This window comes from Apodemus sylvaticus, chromosome 1, assembly GCF_947179515.1.
Source record: "Apodemus sylvaticus chromosome 1, mApoSyl1.1, whole genome shotgun sequence".
Lineage (NCBI taxonomy): Eukaryota > Metazoa > Chordata > Mammalia > Rodentia > Muridae > Apodemus > Apodemus sylvaticus.
The window spans coordinates 72624934-72638093 of record NC_067472.1 but is presented as its reverse complement, the minus strand read 5'-3'; the positions used below and the strand labels follow the sequence as shown (position 1 = coordinate 72638093).

The 13160-nt window shown below is 38.4% G+C and overlaps 1 protein-coding gene across 2 annotated transcripts in view; it reads left to right on the top strand.

Moving 5' to 3' along the window:
- The window catches only part of Zranb1 (zinc finger RANBP2-type containing 1), a 60260-nt gene that overhangs the window by 20023 nt on the left and 27077 nt on the right, over positions 1 to 13160 (top strand). The gene's annotated exons all lie outside the window — the stretch shown is intronic.

Genomic DNA, 13160 nt, shown 5'->3' with positions numbered 1-13160 from the left:
CTTATGTACATGCTTATCAACTTGAGAGAAAGCTTTAAAGTTAAAGAGACTGTTAATGCATCTGTGAGAAAGTATATACTTGGAGTTTGAAATTGTTTCTTTTATTTATTGTAACAAGATGTGACAGAGGAACACCAGCTGCTGTTTCTGAATGTTTGTAAACAGTGTGAGCATCTTGTGATGATAGAGGCTTTAGTCAGAAGTTAAAAATATCATAAAAATGTGTGACTCCAAGAAGTTGAACGAACATAATATTGACCTTGAAAATGATGATGTTAACTTAATATGAATGTCATGTTGTAAATATTTACACCCTTGGTAGAACTGATTTCACATAGCCAGCTGATTCGAATTCATAGTTCGGATTATGATTTATGGGTATTGCATTTTTAGTGTTTTCATAAAGAAACATATAATGTTGGGCCTGGCTATTTGTGTAGAGATGTTAAAGGAGAAAGACAGGTGAGAGGAAGTTTTTCTCCAGCTATTAGCTTGATGAGTTAGTAATTTTTGCTATAAATCATAAAAGCTGTTGATTCTGTTTTGTTTTGAGACAGTGGCTTTCTACACAGCCTTGGTTGTCCTGGAACTCATTATATTGACCAGGCTGGCCTTGAACTCACAGAATCCTTCCAGCAGAAGGCCTTCACTTGATTTTAAAAGTCTCCTTTCCCAGCAGATTAGGTGTTTGGATTTTATTTAAACTATTTCTGTGGGCTACACTTTGGCGTTCACTTTTGTTTAGAATATTTGAGTGGTTTGTAAGGTTAAACTTGGTGTGGAACAATAGCTAACCTCCATTCCCCATGTGACTTATCTTTTTGGGTGTAGCTCCATGAGTATGGAAGATGTAGATGTAGTGCTCAAGAAACATGAAGTTTCTCTGGGCTAGAGACATGGCTCAGCACCAAGAGTACTTGTTACTCTTCCAGAGGACCTGAGTTTGGTTCTCAGCCCATATCAGATGACTTAGAACTATCCATGACTCCAGCTTTAGGGGACCTCATGCTTCTGACTTTCATGGGCTCCTGTACCCAGGTGTACATAGCCATATGTACACACACACCTACATATAATTTAAAATAATAAAAGTAAATCTTAAAAACAAAAGAAATCTAAAGTTTTAGGACTTTTTTTTTTTTAATTTCATGTGTTTGGTTGTTTTGTCTGCATATATGTCTGTGCATCACATGTGCAGTCCCTTGCACAGGCCAGAAGGGCAATGAAGTTCCTGGAACTGGAGTTAAGGAGGATTGGGAACTGCATTGTGAGTGCTGGGAACTGAACTGTGATCCTCTGGAGAGCAGTGCTCTTAACCCATCTTTTCAGCTCTGAAATCTGAGATGGGATTTTTTTGTTTGTTTGTTTTTAATTTATAGTGTCAAAAAGTATGTCCCAGCAGTTTGAAGCTTAGTCCTACTTGGCAGCTGTTCCAATTTTCTCCCCATTTGAGCCATGAACATATTCTTTTGACCTTGTTGTCTCATTTCACCCCTTTTCTGGGGAGTTCTTTACTATTTTCCTACTGGGGTCAAATTTATATATTGTCTCATTTCACCCCTTTTCTGGGGAGTTCTTTACTATTTTCCTACTGGGGTCAAATTTATATATTTAGTATTACTTGATGCATTCATAATGTTTATATATGTATATACATACACACACACACATACACACACACACACACACACACACACATATATGTCTTTGTTTAGCCTTAAAAGACTTTTTGCCTCCTAAAAGAAAACTTTTACCTATTAGGCAGTTAATGCCTCCTTCCCTCTATCTCCATTCCATTAATCTGCTTTCTGTTAAAAATATCACAAAAATGTAGCTCCTAGAGGTTGAATTAGCATGATATTGACCTTCAGAACATGTCATTTGTTTTAGTGAATTATATGACCTTTTGTGGTAACTGTGATTGTCTTAATTACTTGTATGCCTTTGTAACACTTAAAATCACATTTGCAGTGGTAGTGTGCTATCTACATTTTAGTCATATGGTTAAAATACAAATAGTATACATAAGTTTACAGATGGAATAAACTAACTTCTTTACCCTTTTTGTAGGGTATAGAATTCTTTTAGGAATCACGGGTTTTTAGTGTCTTAAGTCAGACAATCCTAGGATAAGAAATGCTTTAATTTTTTTTTTTGTATTTCGTGTCTTTATGATTATTCTTTCTTCTTTATGCTAACTTATTTTTATTTGCATATTCTTAATTCTTTTGAATTCCCATTCCAATTTCTGCATCTTAACATCTATGAGTTCATTTTTAAATGTATAGCCAGTCTTGATTCATTTACAGGTTCCTTTATTCATAGGTTGTTATTTTGGTCCTTGTTTATGGCTCTTGGTAAGGTGGATTCTATCTTTGCTATTAGTTGAATAATGTTGTTAACCATAATGTCAAAAGTGGACTGATGTGTGTTGGGTAGTCCTATCCTGATGTGTAAATATCATTCCACTGTGTTAACTTTAAAAAATGTGTGTTTACATTACATTAGATTAATTAAAAAGACAAAAGCAAGCCAGCCGGTCGGTGGTGGCACACACCTGTAATCCCAGCACTCTGGGAGGCAGAGGCAGGCGGATTTCTGAGTTCAAGGCCAGCCTGGTCTACAGAGTGAGTTCCAGGACAGCCAGGGCTACACAGAGAAACCCTGTCTCGAACAAACCAAATCCAAAAAAAAAAAAAAAAAAAAAAGACAAAAGCACCTGAGCAAAACAAAAGGCTGATAGAAAGGTGGCATATACTGAAAAGGAATACCTTCACCCCTTTGCCTTCCCAGATTTTATTAGATGTGGGAGACATTATGACTTATTGATACTGTGCATCAAAAATCATCTACATGCTAGGCATGGTGACACAACCTTTAATTCCAGCAGTCAGGCCAAGGTAGGTGGATTTTTGTAATGAGCTCTGGGCCAGCTAGAACTACACAGTGAGGCCTTGTCTCCAAAAATACATGGGGTGTGTGTGTGTGTGTGTGTAAAGCAGGGATACTGAACATAAAATAGTATCCTGAATGTAAATTGTGAAATATTCTCACTTTAAATTGGAAAATGTTCTCATGATTAGGCCAGCTTGGAAGTTGATAAAATAAGACTGAGGAAGGTTGACTTGTTGAGAAAGCATCAACAGTGTTGAGCAAACAAATGTCTGTGGTTATTGGATGTAAATGTCATAAGTCATGTTATGATGTGAGATGGCAGTGCCCAAATGTGCTATCAAGTCAAAGTGTTATCTGTGAGTGGGAACTAGGATGGTAAAAGCAAAGCTCTCTTGTCTTCCCTGTTAGGTAGCATTTAGCTAGAACACATAAAAGAGCAGAACACCTAATTAATACACAGTTTTTGTTCTGGAGCTGTATTAAAACAGTTACTTAAAAAAAAAAAAAAAAAAAAGAGCCAGGCAGTGGTGACACACACCTTTAATCCCAGTACTTGGAGACAGAGGCAGGTGGATTTCTGAGTTCGAGGACAGCCAAGGCTACACAAAGAAACCCTGTCTCGAACAACCCCCCCCCCCCCAAAAAAAAGCCAACAACAACAACAACAACAAACCCAGTTACTGGTAAAATTGTACTCTAATTTGTGACTCATATCAAAAAATATAAGGTTTCATATAATTCATAGTTAAATCGATATTTACAACATGTGTAGTACTTGAACCTTAGACTTACATTCTTTATCTACTAAAATCTTCTCTAGAGTATCTTAATATTTCAAACTCACCTCAGAGTCAGTGATGGATTGGGATCTCCCTGAGTTAGTGCCTTTACTTTTTTTTTTTTTTTGGTTGGAGACAGGGTCTGATTGTGAAGTTTATTATCATATCTGGGTTTGTGTGGAGCTTATTTCTTCATTTCTTTTTAAAGTAAAGATTTATTTTTTTATTTTAGCTTTTTTGAGACAGGGTCTCACTATATAATTCTAGATGTCCTCAGACTCACAGAGATCTACCTGCCTCTGCTTCCCAAGTGCTGGGATTACAGGAGTGCACCACTACTCCTGGCTTATTTTTATTTTTAATTATGTATCTAGGTGTGGTAATTGCATATGAGTGCAAGTGCTTCCAGAGACCAGAAATATAAGTTGTCCTGGTGCTGGAGCTATAGATGGTTGTGAGCTTCCCAGCCTGGGTCCTAGAAGCTGGACTTTGGTCTTCTGCAAGAGCAGTATGAACTCTTAATCATTGAGACATCATTATTCAAGCCTTTCTTTTACCCTATGTCTATTTGCCAGAAAGTCCTGTTGATTCCACCATCAAAATATTTAGAATCTAGCCATGTGTGTACTAGCCACATTAATCTAGCCATTAATGTGTGTGTGTGGGGGGGGGGAGGTGGTTGAGGAGGCTACAGGTTGACGATAGATATTTTTCTTGATCTCTTTTCCACCTTAAGATGGGGTCTCTTTCTCAACTGGATAGACTAGCTAACTGTTGAACTCCAGGGACTTTCCTGTCTACTCCAGTAGTTCTGTCATTGTTTTTTTTTTTTTTTTTTTTAATAGGTGCTGGGCATATCAACTCAGGGCCTTTATGATTGAGTGGCAAGTGCAGCTGACTGAGCCATATCTCATCTGTCTTTTAAATTTTCTTTTTCTTATTTTTTTGAGATGAATTCTTTCTATGTAGCCTTGGTTGTGCTGGAACTCACTATTTGGACCAGGCTTGCCTCCAACTCAACAGACATCTGCCTGCCACCGTGACAGGTTTTTTTTTTTTTTCTATTATTTTGAGACTAGGTCTCAAATCAGTCCAGGTTGGCTTTGAACAGACCATGTAGCTTTCCTAATTTTTCTGCTTCTACCTTCTGGCTGGTAACAATCTGCTCATGTGCTCCAAAGTAAGTAGTTTTTCAAAGAGTCTATAAGGTCATCTTTGCATTCTGACACCTTCACCCCCACCCTCAATTGTTTACCTTGGGATTCATCTGATGTCATACTTGGCTAATAGCATTCTGGCAAACATTTCTCTCTCTGTTTTCTTCTTTCTCATTTCTTCAATACTGGGGATTGAATCCAGGGCTTTGTGTATGCTGAGCTCATCCACTGAGCTCCAATCCTCTTTTTACTTTTGCTTCTGAGACAGGTCCTCAAAAGGTTGTCCAGGCTAGCCTTGAACTCACTGTGCAGCCCAGGGAGGCTTTCTTGTCTTCAGAGTGTCTGTGCTACCATAGCTACCTTTATTCTTTTTTTTTTTTTTTTTTTTTTTTTTTGAGACAGGGTTTCTCTGTATAACCCTGGCTGTCCTGGAACTCACTCTGTAGACCAGGCTGGCCTCGAACTCAGAAATCCCCCTGCCTCTGCCTCCCAAGTGCTGGGACTACAGGCGTGCGCCACCACCGCCTGGCTTCTTTATTCTTTTTTTATAGACCAACTTCACAGACTTTTTTCCTCTGTCTGAATTAGTTTGTTAAATTGGCTTCTTTGGGTCTTTTCTCTAATTTTTTTGTGCTGGGAATCAAACCTAGGGTTTTGGACATGCTAGCTAAAAGTGTTTTATCAGTGAGCTAATACCATGGCCAGCCTCAGGTCTTTCTCAGATGATGCCTTTTCAGGGAGACCCTCCTAACTGATACATTTAAACATCACACCCTTGCCCTGTCCCACTGCTACCATTCGTTCTCTTTAAATCATACTTGGCACTTTCTGATGCATTTTTCGTCTTGTTTGCTATTTGTATTTCCTTTGAAATTTGTGCTTCTTGAGTGTCAGGGATTCTGTTTTATTCATAGTTGTATCCTCATACATAGAAAGGTCCATCCTCAATATTGTGTTGTGTGAAAGTGGGTTATCTTTCTAAAGTAAGGTATTAAAATGTGCTTTTTTTGTCAGTAGCAGATATCTTTTTATATTTGCTCTAATATCATTTCAATTCTTATAACTTAATTCTGTGAAAAATCAGTGTCTGAAGCAGTTTCCATCATGATGCCAGTTGTGTTTTTACCTCCTTGCTAGAACCCTGTATACTGAGCCCAAGCTAGCTTGCCTGATTGTGACTGTAGAAACACAGCTTGATGATATAAGATTTGTCAGAATATGTTTGTCCATTTGGTTTTACAAGCACCCTGTTCATCAAAAAAAGAAACAAAAATACTGCATAGGTTTTCTACATGAAAAAAAAAATTTAACAGGGCTGGGGAGATGGTTCAGTGAGTTGTTGCTTAAGCCTGAGGACCTGAGTTCAGACTCCAGATACCCATGGGAAAAACAAAAGTCCTGGTACTCCAGTGCCTTCCTGCAGTCTCAGAGCTGGAAAGTAAAGATACAAGGATTCTAGGTGCTTTCCCAGGCCCCCAGCTGGTCTAGCAGAATGGTCCCAGAAAATAAGACAGCTGATGCCAGTCTCTGGACTCCACACATGCACATAAACGTAAGCCCATCTTCACATGTGTGCATATACTTGCATGTAACACACATATAAATAATAATAAAAAATACAACTTGCTTAGGTATTAAAGGTAGAGGAATAGATATTTGTAACTTCTCTATTGAAGATTTTTCTCAAGGTAGTAAACTGGTAAAATTGTATTAGTGATATTTTTTCTTTCTCTTTGGAATACAAAGCTATTAAATAATGTAATTGTCATTTGAAATTTAGTTTTGAAATCCATATGTAGTTAACTGGAAATTTTACAATAATTTTACAATAATGAAAACAAAATTAGATTAAATTACACTGAAGAAAATCAGGCTAGTTTTTGAGAGATTGTTATACTATTAGTTGGGATGGTATAAGGTTATTATATCAAAATGAGCAGGTTAAAACACAACTATTGAAGACACTCTGGGCTCATTGGTTCTTTTGAGACTAGGCTGCCTATTTAGCTTAGGCCATTCCTAAATTCTGGATCCTCCCACCTCTAACTCTTGAGTACTGAGATTAGAGGAGTATGTCACCATACTGGGCTTCTCAATTTTAAGAGGAAAAGCTTCTTTGTTATAACTCAAGAAATATATAGTAACTTGTTAGAGCAGCAATGGAAAATGAATAAAACTTTTAATTATATTTAAAAATTAAGAATATATTTATTTTATTCATATAAGTGTTTTTCATTTATGTGTGCATGTATGTGTACCATGTGTGTAAACTCAGAGGCCAAAAGATGGCCTTAGAGTTAACAGCTGGCTGGTTTTGTGCTACCATGTAGGTGCTGGGAACTAATCCTGGGTTTTGAAAGAGCAACAAGTGTTCTAACTACTGAGCCATCTCTCTAGCTCTCAACTAATTGGGGAGGGAGAAGAGCAACAGATTATATTTAGCTTATACCACTTACCAGGTCTTTTAGAGTTCTTTTGTTTTATGGTCGAAGACATTGTGCAGAGGCTGACTTGAGGAAGCATGCTGCTGCTAGTCTTTTCTGCACAAAGGTGGTTGAGATTTCTGTATTGCTAGGGTACTAGATTGAAAGGATGTTTCTTGAACTTTTGAATAATATTTGATGCCTGTGAATGCTAATGCTTTCAGCCTTGCCTTTTTTTGAGAGTAGTAAAATAAATATACATATAGGAAGCTTATTGCCTCCTAGGGTTGTCTGTCTCCTGCTGATAGTTCACAGCATTTCAGGAGTAAGTCTCATTATTTACACCTAATGTTTTCTGTGGGGTGTGTGTGTACACATGCTATTTGTGTTTGTATTTTTTCAGCCAATATGCTACATATACTACAACCATTTGGACAATTTATTTTTCATTTTTAGAAATCTTCCCTTTTGTTTTTTCAAGACAGGGTTTCTCTGTATAGCCCTGGCTGTCCTGGAACTCAGTCTGTAGACCAGGCTGGCCTCGAACTCAGAAATCTGCCTGCCTCTGCCTCCCAAGTGCTGGGATTAAAGGCGTGCCCCACCACCGCCCTGCTGAAATCGTCCATTCTTAAGGAATTGCTTTGTAGTCATTACTTCTATGTTGTGGGCTCAGATTTTAGTTTTAATGTGTCAGTTTTAGAAATCATCTCTTGGGAAATTTAGAGAGGAAGTTAATAAAACAGCTCACTACCTTGTTAGTTTCAGTTGTGGTCAATAGTGGTTATTTGAGTGCTAAACTGTGAAATTTAATTTAATTTATTTTTTTTAAGACAGGGTCCATATATATGTCCAGGTCTGTTGCCAACTGTCTTTGTAGTAGAGAGTGACTTTGAATTCCTGTCCCTCATGCTTCCACTATTTGGGTGCTGAGGCAGTGTACCACTATGCCTAGTGAACTTTGATTGTTATATTCTTGCCAAACTGATTATTCTACTGAAAGATTCTTTCCTGATTTAGTGTCCTGTTTTTCTTTTCTTCCCCACCCTATTTGTTTTTTTGAGACAGGGTTTCTCCAGACAGGGTTTCTCTGTGTAGCGCTAGCTGCCCTGGAACTCTCTCTGTAGACTAGGCTGACCTTGAATTCACAGAGATCTGCCTGCTCTGTCTCCTGAGTGCTGGGATTAAAGGTATGAGCCACCATTGCCCAGTGTGTCTTGTTTCTTAATATGTTACTTTACTTATGAATGAAGTCAGACCAAGACAGAAAGATCTGGGATATTAGCAAGGCGATGGTGGTGCACGCCTTTAATCCCAGCACTTGGGAGGCAGAGGCAGGTGGATTTCTGAGTTCGAGGACAGCCTGGTCTACCGAGTGAGTTCCAGGACAGCCAGGGCTACACAGAGAAACCCTGTCTCAAAAAAAAAAAAAAAAAAAAGATCTGGGATATTATTAGTTAATAGTCTTTGACATTTACAACTGGACAATTCTGCCTTTTGAATGAAAATATTCTATTAAAGGCTTTTAATTGAATAAAATATACATTCAGACTCCTGTAGCAAATCTTTGGTACTGTATCCATAAAAGGAAAGTAAGCTTCTGGGATGCTGGCAGTGTATCCCTGGTATGGGCTTGTTTAACTTTGGGTTTTTTTTTTTTTTTTTTTTTTTTTTTTTTTTTTTTTTTTGGTTTTTTCGAGACAGGGTTTCTCTGTATAGTCCTGGCTGTCCTGGAACTCACTTGGTAGACCAGGCTGGCCTCGAACTCAGAAATCTGCCTGCCTCTGCCTCCCAAGTGCTGGGATTAAAGGCGTGCCCCACCACCGCCCGGCTTAACTTTGTATTTGAATACTTTATTATACCGAGGATTTCATAAAACAAAACCCAAACAAACAAAACCCAACAACCAAACAAACAAAACCAACAAAAGAAAAACAAAACTTCAGGAATGGAGTATGTAAAGCAAATTGATGTTTGGTGCTGGCAGATAACCAGTTTTCTTTTGGTTGTTTCTGGTATGTTTGAGACATAGTTTCTGGCTTTCAGAAATGACTGATTACATAGGCTTCCAGTTAGCCATTTGCACCTCTTATGCTGAGAAAAGGAAATGTGGCTGACTGGCCAGCCTTCCTTCTGCTTTTTTATCAAACACAGGGCCTTATGCTGGTGATTCTTGATTTTATGTATGCATGTATGTATATATATGATATATATATATATATCATATGCATCATTAAATTATTAAAGACCTTTATTTATAAAATGGACTGTAACTGGATGTGGTGGCATATATATGTTTGCAGTCTCAGCACTTAAGAATCTGAGGCAGGGCCAAATCCTGGTGGTGTATGCCTTTAATCGGGAGGCAGAGGCAGGCGGATTTCTGAGTTCGAGGCCAGCCTGTTTACAGAGTAAATTCAGGACAGCCAGGGCTATCAAACCCTGTCTCGAAAAACCAAAAATAAAAAAGAATCTGAGGCAGGAAAATTGCCAGAGATTTGAGGACAGCCTGAACTACATAATGGAATATAGAAGGATCTACTTAGACTCAGTGTTACAGTTTAAAACAAAACATTAAAAAACCCAAAATTTAGAAGCATTATTGAAGTAAGTTGTATATATTATGGGTGGAACCCAACCATTGAGAGTTGGGCTTCTTTAAGAAAAAAAGATTAAAATCATTTATTTTTATTTCTTCATTCCCAGTCTTACGGACAGCTCATTTTACCATCAGCCTCTTCTGAGAAACCTCATAGTCTGTATGAAAGTTACATGCAGAGCACGGGATTATATAGTCTTGCCATGATTTTGTTAATATTTGGTGCCTGTCTTCTGTCTTATTGGCTTGTTGCTCCTGAAATACTTGAGTTAGTCAAAGACGTGTGACACTTTGCTCCTAAATCTTTCTTTTAGTGTATTTTCCAATAACAAGGGCATTTCCCCATATAACTTAGGATATAATTATGCAGGAAATGGAGTATTGAAGTTCACACTTATTAGTTCCTCTGATTGCTTTGCCCCACCCTGTTAAATTAAGGCAGATGATATTGCATTCAGTTGTTTTGTCCAGTCTTTTAATCTAGAGCAGTGACTTTTTTTTTTTAAATTACTCTTAAGGCATTAATGTGTGAAAATTTAAGTTTTGTAGAATAATTCTCAATTTGGAATTTTAAATTTTTCTGTGATATAGATTCAACTAGGTGTTACTTTTAGGAGAGGGAGGAATACTATAGAGGTGAGGTTATTTAGCGGTGCTTCTGATATCTCTGAATAATGCATGTGCATCATTGTATTTTTCTATATTTTAAGGTTTATTTCTTTTATGTATATGATTGTTTTGCCTGCCATATGTTCGTAATGCACAGGAAAGCCAGAAATGGACATTGGATCCCTGGAACTGGAGTGATGGTTGTGGTGACTCATGCGTGTAATTCCAACTCATAGGAAGATCAGAAGTTTTAAATTTTTAGCTAGTGTTGGGATGCATGAGACCCTGACTCAAAAAAAAAATCATCTTTTAAGACCTAAATATATGGGCCAAGGAGATAGCTCAGTGGGTAAAACTCACATTCCATAAACCTGAATTTGATCCCTAGAAAACATGTAAAGGTGGATGGAGAGAACAGATTCCACAGCATAGTTCTCTGATTTTCACATGTACACTTTAGCACATATGTTCCCTCTTTTTCCATCATACCTATACAACAACACAGTAGTTAATAAAGATTTAAAAAAAGAACTAAATAATGTAATACAAACCTGAATTACTGTCTTAGTTACTTTTCTTTTGCTGTGATAATACACCTTGACCAAAGCAACTTACAGAAGAAAGTGAGTTTATAGTTTCAGTAGGTGAGTCTATGAATGTCATGACAGGGAGCATGTCAGCAGGTAGGCGGGCACATCGTAGAAGAGAATCAGCTATTACAAGTTGCCCTCTGACCTCAATACATATGCATATCTGTGCTTTGCCCCTCCCCTGTACAGGGAATAAAAGAGGGGGAAAAAAGTAAGTAGAGAATGATGAGGGAGTTGACTTGATTTTTACAGGCATATACACAAAACTTGTTAAGAGTCTAGAATGCGGCCGGGTAGTGGTGGCGTATGCTTTTAATCCCAGCACTTGGGAGGCAGAGGCAGGCAGATTTCTGAGTTCGAGGACAGCCAGGGCTACACAGAGAAACCCTGTCTCGAAAAGCCAAAAAAAAAAAAAAAAAAAAAAAAAAGTCAAGCATGCACAAGTTGAAAGAATTTGTCGCAGTTGGACAGAAAACTATAACATGGTAGAGGTAACCTGTAGAAAAGGGTGAACTATTCAAGGTCTGTTCACCTGAAATTTAGCTTTCTGTGTATCTGGGGAGCAGCAACCCTTTGAAACCTCTGAAGGGAATGCTTCCATCTAATTGATGGTTTAGGAATACCATTCTGGCCACAATGTAGTTTTAAAAGTGAATGGGACCAACACCTGGGAGGAGCAGACCAGAGGTAGAACTGGCAAAAGTTGGAAGCCTTTATATTGGCTGAGAGGATGAAGAGCTGCTGCTGCTGCTGCTGCTGCTGCTGCTGCTGCTGCTGCTGCTGCTGTTGCTGCTGTTGTTGTTAAAGAAAAGAGTCAGGGTTTTTGGTTTGAACACCTAGGTTGGATAGTTATATAGAGAAAAGATAGGAAAGGATAGGATAATTTTAGACAGGATGTGAGGACATCTCGTGGGTATTGCTGTGTGTAAGGAATTGAAACTGCTGTGCAGAATATCCAGTTTTGTATGGGCCACCATTAGTTAAGCTGAGGGACCTTTTCCTGCAGTAGCAAATGATGGGGGCTTTGCTGTTTGATGTTTTTGGCTGAGAAGCAGATAGCTTTGTGCTCATCTAGATATACTCAGTACTTATATAACATGCTTTCTCACTTGATGATTCACTGTCTGGATGACCAGCTCATGGTCCTCACATCATATTCCACCAAGGATAACTCTGAATGTGGCCAAATACAAATAGCAAGCTGAAAATATTCAGAGATTTTTGTGTGTGATTTCCTTTCCTAACCTCACCCACCTTGATTGCATGCTTGTTTTATTTTTCCATGCAGCAGGTCGGGTAGGTTAGAGACCTTGGTTGTCTTGGAACTCAATCTATAGACTAGGCTGGCCTTGAACTCACAGAGATCTGCCTTCTTCTGCTATCTGAATGCTATGCTTAAAGGTATGTGGCACCATGCATGGCTGATTACATGATTCATGAGCTGTGTGAACTTTGTAGATGACTATGTTGTATCCTAGTGCCTTAGTTTGGGTTTAATTGCTGTGAAAAGATACCATAATCAAGGAAACTCCTATAAACAATATCATTTAATTGGACCTGGCTTTCAGGTTAAGAGATTCAGTCCATTGTCATTAAGGTAGGAAGTATGGCAGCATTCAGGCAGGCCTGGTGTTGGAGGAGCTGAGAATTTTTTTTATTTTTATTTTTTTTAAGATTTATTTATTATATGTAAGTACACTATAGCTGTCTTCAGACACCAGAAGAGGGCATCAGATCTCTTTATGGATGGTTTTGAGCCACCATGTGGGTGATGGGATTTGAACTCATGACCTTTGGAAGAGCAGTCAGTGCTCTTACCCACTGAGCCATCTCTCCAGCCCCGAGAATTCTTTATTTTGATTCGAAGGCAGGCAGGAGAAGACTGTCTTCTGCAGTCAGCCAAGAGGAGGATCTCTCTTCCACCTTGGGTGGAGCTTGAGCATAGGACATCAAAGCCCACCCCCACAGTAACACACTTCTTCCAACAAGGCCACACCTACTCCAACAAAGTTATACCTACTAATAGTGCACTTCTTGTGGGCCAAGCATATTCAAATCACCACACCTAGTGTCAGAAGGTTAGACACAGCTGCCAGACCTTTCTAAAATAG